The sequence below is a fragment of the Ascaphus truei genome, chromosome 14 (genome assembly GCF_040206685.1).
Source record: "Ascaphus truei isolate aAscTru1 chromosome 14, aAscTru1.hap1, whole genome shotgun sequence".
Lineage (NCBI taxonomy): Eukaryota > Metazoa > Chordata > Amphibia > Anura > Ascaphidae > Ascaphus > Ascaphus truei.
The window spans coordinates 55,272,656-55,281,523 of NC_134496.1; the positions used below are offsets into that span (position 1 = coordinate 55,272,656).

At 52.1% G+C, this 8,868-nt stretch overlaps 1 long non-coding RNA gene across 1 annotated transcript in view; it reads right to left on the reverse strand.

The window, feature by feature from the left end:
* The window catches only part of LOC142466190 (uncharacterized), a 33,729-nt gene extending 27,549 nt beyond the window's left edge, over nucleotides 1–6,180 (reverse strand). The window contains exon 1 of the long non-coding RNA XR_012788087.1: nucleotides 6,042–6,180. This is a non-coding gene — a long non-coding RNA (uncharacterized LOC142466190). The remainder of the gene's footprint in view (nucleotides 1–6,041) is intronic.
* Between the last annotated feature and the right edge of the window lie 2,688 nt (nucleotides 6,181–8,868).

Genomic DNA, 8,868 nt, shown 5'->3' on the forward strand with positions numbered 1-8,868 from the left:
TGAAAGCTTTGAAAAGTCTTGGAAGCAACTAGAGATGCAAACTTGAAATGAAATAAGGAAAATGCACCTTTTGTCATTAAAGGTATAACACCTGACAGAAGAAAAATGCCAGCCATAGAAAGGATGCCTTACCCACAGTCAAGGAAGGGTGTTCAGACGTTCCTGGGCATGGGGCACTACCTTGGAAAGTGTATTCCTAATCTATAAAAGAAGACACAACATCTAGTCCAAATTACACCAATCGGACAGGAAAGATCCTTAGGAAAATACACTTTACAAGGTCATGGTGGGGGTCATGTATAGAACTTAATTAGTTTACTGACGCACACCACTGGACAATGGTTTTTGGCAAGCCCAATTGTTGATGGGGAAAAGGATTAGGTCATATTTACCGATCAGTGTCAATTTACTGATATCTCAAAACAATAAACAATTAAGAGAGATTAAAGAACAGGAAAGAAAAGAAAAATGTTACTTTCACAGAACAGCCGCCGTCTTCCGCTGTCTTCCACGGATTAGACCAGGAGATTTACTTTGCCGGCATCTCCGATGCCTGGACCTAGAAAAAGACCACCATGGAATAGCACAGACGCGGGGAACACATTTAATAAGAAATTAAAGAACCCAAGGATAGTACAATACATGAAAGTCCAAACACATAGGCAACCAATAGAGACCCTTTCATTAAAATACCTGGAGCTGATAATAAGGAAAATGGCACGCAACAAGATGACCACTCGGATTCATATGATGGGCGGACATAGAGACTATCAGCAAGGAACTTCAAACGCCCTGAAAGACTCACTGAGACCTGTTAACTTAAAGCAGCAATGCCACCCCAATTGGAAATCTTTATTTTTAAACATTTGAAATGGGAGGGGGGGGGGGGTTCTCCAGAGCAAGACCCCATCGTTTTTATTTCTAGGGGCTCCCGATGCTTAACGGTGTAGTCACCAGTTGGGTATTTAAATGGCCGCCCAATAAGGAGCTGCAACAGGTTACCCATTAACCCGCAGGCCCGGCAAGATTTGGAGCCATATTGAGCACATATCAGGGAGTTTAAACACCAAATCGTATGTCAGGAATCGGGGGTCCGTGGAGCTAAAAATAATGCATTTTGTCCCCTGCTGCCAATAGTGTAAAAAAATAGAAACAAGCCATGATCCGATGGGCAAGAATTCAGACTTAATACCATTGCGTATGTGCTGCCGAATCATTCATTTTTTTAAATCTAAGCATAGATATTTGTTTGGGGTTTTGTTGTTTAGATGGTCCCTAATATTGAACAGTAAAGGAAGAGAGTCCCTGGCAGTGAGGCTGGGAGATACCCACACAGCGGGAAGCTGGCCTCAGTATGACTGGGGCTTGTTATTAAAAAGCGTTGCTGCTTTGCAAACCCACAAAGAGCATCATAAATCCCATTCATTGTTTTCTTCAATCCTACCAGCAAATGTAAGCGTGATTTTCTCACCATATGCTTGTCAAAGAAAGAAAACAGAAGTGCGGAAGTGGTGCTTCAACCCTTTAGCAGTGCAGAAGTGGTGCTTTCACCCTTTAGCAGTGCGGAAGTGGTGCTTTAACCCTTTAGCAGTGCGGAAGTGGTGCTTTAACCCTTTAGCAGTGCGGAAGTGGTGCTTTAACCCTTTAGCAGTGTGGAAGTGGTGCTTTAACCCTTTAGCAGTACGGAAGTGGTGCTTTAACACTTTAGCAGTGCGGAAGTGGTGCTTTAACCCTTTAGCAGTACGGGATCTTGAATAGGCGATCACTTGGGTGGGGTGCGTGGGGTCATGAGCGGCCCCAGTCACACAAACGTAAGTGGAGACCCATCCCCCTGGAAGCAAAAATCACATGATGTTCCTGGAACATTATAAGGGCTCTAAGGGTTAAGTAGCGCTGCACATGTGGGCCCTAAACCCAAACCATAAAATGCACAATCTACTATATATTTCTGAAAGCACTGTATGTCTGCGTCCCTAGCGGCAATCTCATTGGTCCCTTGGCCTGCCCGCCCCCGCACCTCTCATTGGCCTGAGGCAGAGTGACGGGCAAAAACACACACACACACACACACACACACACACACACACACACACACACACACACACACACACACACACACACACATCCCCCCTTCACACACACACACACACCCCCCTCACACACACACACACACACACACCCTCACTCTCCCCCGTCAGTTGGACCGCAGCTCACCTTCCACACACACCCCCCCCCCTCCTCTCCCGGTGCCCCTCACTCTCTCCCCCCACCTCACCCAAATCCCCACGCTCCGCAACATCCCCAGCCGCACCATCACCCTCACCGTGCGCCACGGCCCTCCTGCTCAGCAGCAAACTCCAGGCTCCTCCCCTCTCGCGGCGCGGCCCGGGCCTCCTGCTCTCCCCCTCACGTGCGCCGCTACCGGAGAGGGGAAGCGCGGCCCGGGCCTCCTGCTCTCCCCCTCACGTGCGCCGCTACCGGAGAGGGAAGCGCGGCGCGGACTCCCCCTCACGTGCGTAGGCTCCCGGACGGAGGGGAAGCGCGGCGCGGGACTCCTGCCACTCTTGCCCCCCCCCCCCCAGCTTCCCGAACTCACCTCCTGCCCAGCCAGATGCCACGGGGTTAAGGTAAGTCACCCACCGTCTCCCACCCACGCACTGTCACCCAGTCACCCACCCAGTCACCCACACACCCACCCAGTCACTTTCACCCAGTCACCCACCCACCCAGTCACCCACCCACTCACTCAGTCACCCACTCAGTCACCCACCCACTCAGTCACCCACCCAGTCACCCACCCAGTCACCACCCACCCAAACTCACCCACCCACCCACTCAGTCACCCACCCACCCACTCAGTCACCCACCCACCCACTCAGTCACCCACCCACCCACCCACTCAGTCACCCACCCACTCAGTCACCCACCCACTCACCCACCCACTCAGTCACCCACCCACTCAGTAACCCACCCACCCACTCAGTCACCCACCCACTCAGTAACCCACCACCCACTCAGTAACCCACCCACCCACTCAGTAACCCACCCACCCACTCAGTAACCCACCCACCCACTCAGTAACCTACCCACCCACCCACTCAGTAACCCACCCACCCACTCACTTAGTCACCCAAAAACTCACTTAGTCACCCACCCACTCACTCAGTCACCCACCCACTCACTCAAGTCACCCACCCACTCACTCAGTCAAGTCACCCACCCACCCAGTCATGGTCACCCACCCACCCAGTCACCCACCCACTCACCCACCCAGTCAAGTCAGTCACCCAGTCAGTCAAACCCAGTCACCCAAGCACACCCACCCACCCAGTCACCCACCCACCCACCCAGTCACCCACCCACTCACTCAGTCACCCACTCAGTCACCCACCCACTCAGTCACCCACCCACCCACTCAGTCACCCACCCAGTCACCCACCCAGTCACTTTCACCCACTCAGTCACCCACCCACCCAAACTCACCCACCCACCCACTCAGTTACCCACCCACCCACTCAGTCACCCACCCACCCACTCAGTCACCCACCCACCCACTCAGTCACCCACCCACTCAGTAACCCACCCACCCACTCAGTCACCCACCCACTCAGTAACCTACCCACCCACCCACTCAGTAACCTACCCACCCACCCACTCAGTAACCCACCCACCCACTCAGTAACCTACCCACCCACCCACTCAGTAACCCACCCACCCACTCACTTAGTCACCCAAAAACTCACTTAGTAACCCACCCACTCACTCAGTCAAGTCACCCACCCACTCACTCAGTCAAGTCACCCACCCACCCAGTCATGGTCAAGGTCACCCACCCAGTCACTCACCCACCCACCCACCCAGTCATGTCAGTCACACAGTCAGTCACCCAGTCAGTCACCCACCCACCCAGTCACCCACCCACCCACCCACCCAGTCACCCACCCAATCACCCACACACCCACCCACCCACCCAGTCACCCACCCAGTCACCCACCCACCCACCCAGTCACCCACCCACCCACCCAGTCACCCACCCACCCAGTCACCCACCCAGTCACCCACCCAGTCAGTCACCCACCCACCCAGTCACCCACCCAACCACCCAGTCACCCACCCAGTCACCCACCCACCCAGTCACCCACACACCCACACACCCACCCAGTCACTTTCACCCAGTCACCCACCCACCCAGTCACCCATTGTCACCCACCCACCCAGTCACCCACCCACCCACCCAGTCACCCACCCAGTCACCCAAACTCACCCAGTCACCCACCCACTCAGTCAACTCAGTCACCCACCCACTCACCCACCCACTCAGTCACCCACCCAGTCACTCAGTCACCCACCCAGTCACTCAGTCACCCACCCAGTCACTCAGTCACCCACCCAGTCACTCAGTCACTCACCCAGTCACTGTCACCCACCCATTCAGTCAGTCACCCAGTCACCCACCCATTCAGTCAGTCACCCACTCACCCACTCACCCACCCACTCACCCACCCAGTCAGTCAGTCACCCACTCACCCACCCAGTCAGTCACCCACTCACCCACCCAGTCAGTCACCCACTCACCCACCCAGTCAGTCACCCACTCACCCACCCAGTCAGTCACCCACTCAGTCACCCACTCAGTCACCCACTCACCCACCCAGTCAGTCTCCCACTCACCCACCCAGTCAGTCACCCACTCACCCACCCAGTCAGTCTCCCACTCACCCACCCAGTCAGTCTCCCACTCACCCACCCAGTCAGTCTCCCACTCACCCACCCAGTCAGTCTCCCACCCAGTCAGTCTCCCACCCAGTCAGTCTCCCACCCACTCTCCCACTCAGTCTCCCACTCAGTCTCCCACTCACCCACCCACCCATTCAGTTTCCCACTCACCCACCCATTCAGTTTCCCACTCACCCACCCATTCAGTTTCCCACTCACCCACCCACCCATTCAGTTTCCCACTCACCCACCCATTCAGTTTCCCACTCACCCACCCATTCAGTTTCCCACTCATCCACCCATTCAGTTTCCCACTCACCCACCCATTCAGTTTCCCACTCACCACCCATTCAGTCTCCCACTCACCCACCCATTCAGTCTCCCACTCACCCACCCATTCAGTCTCCCACTCACCCACCCATTCAGTCTCCCACTCACCCACCCATTCAGTCTCCCATTCACCCACCCATTCAGTCTCACACTCACCCACCCATTCAGTCTCACACTCACCCACCCAGTCTCACCCAAAACCACCCACCCAGTCACTGACCCCACCCACCCACTCACCGACCCCACCCACCCACTCACCGACCCCACCTACCCACTCACTGACCCACCCAGTCACCGACCCCAGTCACTGACCCACCCAGTCACCGACCCTGAAAAAGTCACCCAGTCACCGACCCACCCACCGACCCAAAGTCACCCACCCACCAAAGTCACCCACCCACCCAAAGTCTTCCCACCCACCCACCAACCCAGAGTCACCCACCCACCCACTGACCAAAGTCACCCACCCACCAACCCAAAGTCACCCACCCACCGACCCAAAGTCATCCACCCCCGACCCAACTCACCCACCCACCGACCCAACTTACCCACCCAACCACCGACCCAAAGTCACCCACCGACCCAAAGTCACCCACCCACCGACCCAAAGTCAAACCGACCCAAAGTCACCCACCCACCAACCCAAAGTCACCCACCCACCCACCGACCCAAAGTCACCCACCCACCGACCCAAAGTCACCCACCCACCGACCCAAAGTCACACACCACCGACCCAAAGTCACCCACCCACCGACCCAAAGTCACCCACCCACCGACCCAAAGTCACCCACTCAGTCACCAACCCACCCACCCACTCAGTCAAGTGTCACCCACCCACCCACACAGTCACCCACACACTCAGTCAACTCAGTCACCCACCTAGCTGTCAAGGGGGGGGGAAGCCTAACCCTGTCGTACGCCCCCCCCAAAATTACATCCCGGGCAACGCCGGGTCTCTCAGCTAGTAAGAAATATTGAAGAGTATCGATACATACAGCTCCTGCCAGGGTCTGCTCAGGGGGCAACTGCAGTCCGCTAGGGCCACCAACAGGTCAGGTTTGACTGAGCCACTGATTGAGCCACCTGTCTAGCTTGTAGTTCATACTTAAGTCACAATATAATGGTCCTTTTTCATGAACCCTGCAACAACAAAAAAACACACGTTTAGATCCAATTTCATTCAAAACAAAACTCCAGAGGATTTAACAATCCAGATAAGAAAAAGAAGGTCAAATAATCTGTAGAAAATCAATTCAGCTGTGACCTGCAAGTGACACTGTGTTTCACACTGTACTGATTCAGACAGTGATACCCCGCCCGATCCTAACATGCAGTGTCACAGTAAGAGTGAAAAACAAAGCCAGATGTGGTTCAGCAATGCAGCATGCAAGAGAAATAACATACTGTACTGTACCATGAGCTGGCTACCCTGCATTGCACCAGGGATATCACTCACAGATACAGAAGGCATAGCTCGCTGACACTTCAAACAAATTAATCCCCTACACAGGAAACGTACAGACCCCTAGACTGGCTGCTACTCAGAAAACCTCTCACTTCAGCCAGATGCAAAGGAAAAATGGTGCCAGGAAGCCAGAACATGCGCTTAATGGTGTGGATGAGTGGATCAGCCTAGATGCTCTTTCTGCTGTGGGGCGGTGAGATTGCTGCAGTGCAATGCAGTCACAGGATAGCTCCTGTATTCAAGCACAGAACTACTAATGTTTGCATTACCTGGTGGGATTCTCTAGTAAATCCCTCGTTTTGTACATCGCATGTCTGCCCTTTACCCCTCTGACCCCTCATTCCGTTATTATCTTATGTTCTTGCGTTACACTTATTCCATAGACTATATGGAAATTAAATTCCGCCTCAAATGTTTCCAGCGATCCATGTCTTTCACACACAACTACTGTAGTAGAACATTTTTAAGTACCTTTTTTTTCAGATCATACAAAATATATATCTTTAGTTCCTTTTACAATTTAATTTAAACTTTTTTTTTTGCATCTTTACAGTATTTTGTTTTAATTTAATCTGTGACGGTTCTCTCTAGTTTTCCCTTCCAGTCTCTTTACTGGCTGGTGATGTTCTGTGAACTTCTAATCTTCATGCTCCATGATACTATGGGCCTCATGCAGAGAGCATAGAATTTTCAAATTGGCGAATTTCATAAAAAGTAGCTTTTTTGGAGAGTTTTATTCTCCATATGCAGAAAAGTGCGAATTCTGCTATGTTTAACATGGATGCGTGTGGCGAGTTTGAAAGGAACAGATGCGCGCTTCAGAAATGTAAAAAAAAAAAATCGCGGCTTTTTTTTCCCCTTTGCTATAGGCGGCGAGCGCCATCTTATTGCCAATATTTCCTGGCGCGGCAAAAATGCGAAAATCGCGCCATTTCCCTGGCGCGAACAGCCGCTACATGCCGTTCGTACCTCTCTGCATTCGGAGAGTTTTAAAAATGTCGAGATGGAGGTTCTCGCCAGCCGCGAGGCGAGTTTTAGCAATAAAAAAAACAAAATGCCGCGTTTTTTGTAACTCGCCATTTTATGCCGGTTTCTGCGCGAAATTGTACAAAAAATGGCGAATTTTGAAATAACGATGCTCTCTGCATGAGGCCCTATATGGCCGTCATACTGTCTGTCAATCATTTTACCATTGTTGGTTCTCAAGCAAGTCGTCAGCAGTCGTATTCTGTTCACAAGAGATCAAATTAAATATAGTAGCGATGTAGCAGCATCATTGTTTTCTCTGGTGCGTTACGGTGGAAGATGTTGATATTCGGTATGGGCACAGCACTGCTATTGAATGTTAGGAAATATGTTATGTTATCTGGGCGAACACTGTCACCTGCCACACCTGTATATCCTACTCCCTGTGCCAGGAAAAGGATTTGAATATAAAATCAACTAAGTCAGAAATATTGTTTACATTGATAAATCCACCCAAAGCTACACAGAGCTCTCTCTTCTTCAGGCCTCGTTCAGGGTCCCGGAGGCAGGAGTTGGAGGGCGGGCGTTCGTGTGTGCGAGCGTCAGTCTGCTGGGCGATGTGTGCACATCCTCCCCAGCAGACTTTTTCAGGACTTGAGGAGGCGGGGAGGGGGCGGGGCTACAGAGGGGGAGGGGGCGGGGCTACAGACCTCAGGTTAGGGATCCATGTTGCAGTCTTGAAATCATTCTCAAGAATGATTTAATTGGCTGCCGAGGTCCCAGTGACGCTCCTGCAGCTTCAAAAAACAACTTGGGTTGTTATTGAAACTGTAGCCAGCGTCAACTCCGTACTTCGGAGACAGGGCAGCTGCTACCCTGACAACCACAAGTCACTTTAAATACATTGTTTCGGACGGCTGCCCGCCCGCCCGCACGTAAGCACGCCCGCCCTCCAAAGCCAGCACCCTGAACGAGGCCTAAGCCAGCTTCTCATAATTACATGGTCCCTCCTCCCATTGAAGAATCTCGCCTCGGTAATACTCCATACTCAATCATGATCTGGAATACATAAAATAATAAAAATCCATTTCATAAATGTTATTAAGGGAAATGTTGGTTATCGCTATGTTGGGCTAGAGGAACACCGAGTTCTGATCCAGCACGATAGGCTATTTTACTCAGCACAAACTAACTGTATATTAGGACTGTGAGGTGACAGGACCAGCGAGAGGAGAAGGGTTTATTATTTACACTCTCTGGAAAATGCAATAAAACGATTGAAAGGGTAATAAAAATGTCCTTCTTTGCTGTGAATGACATTGTCAGAAAATATGGCATCCGTAGTGAAGTCATTTACGCAGACCTCAGCGCAGACCTCAGCGCGTTACGTG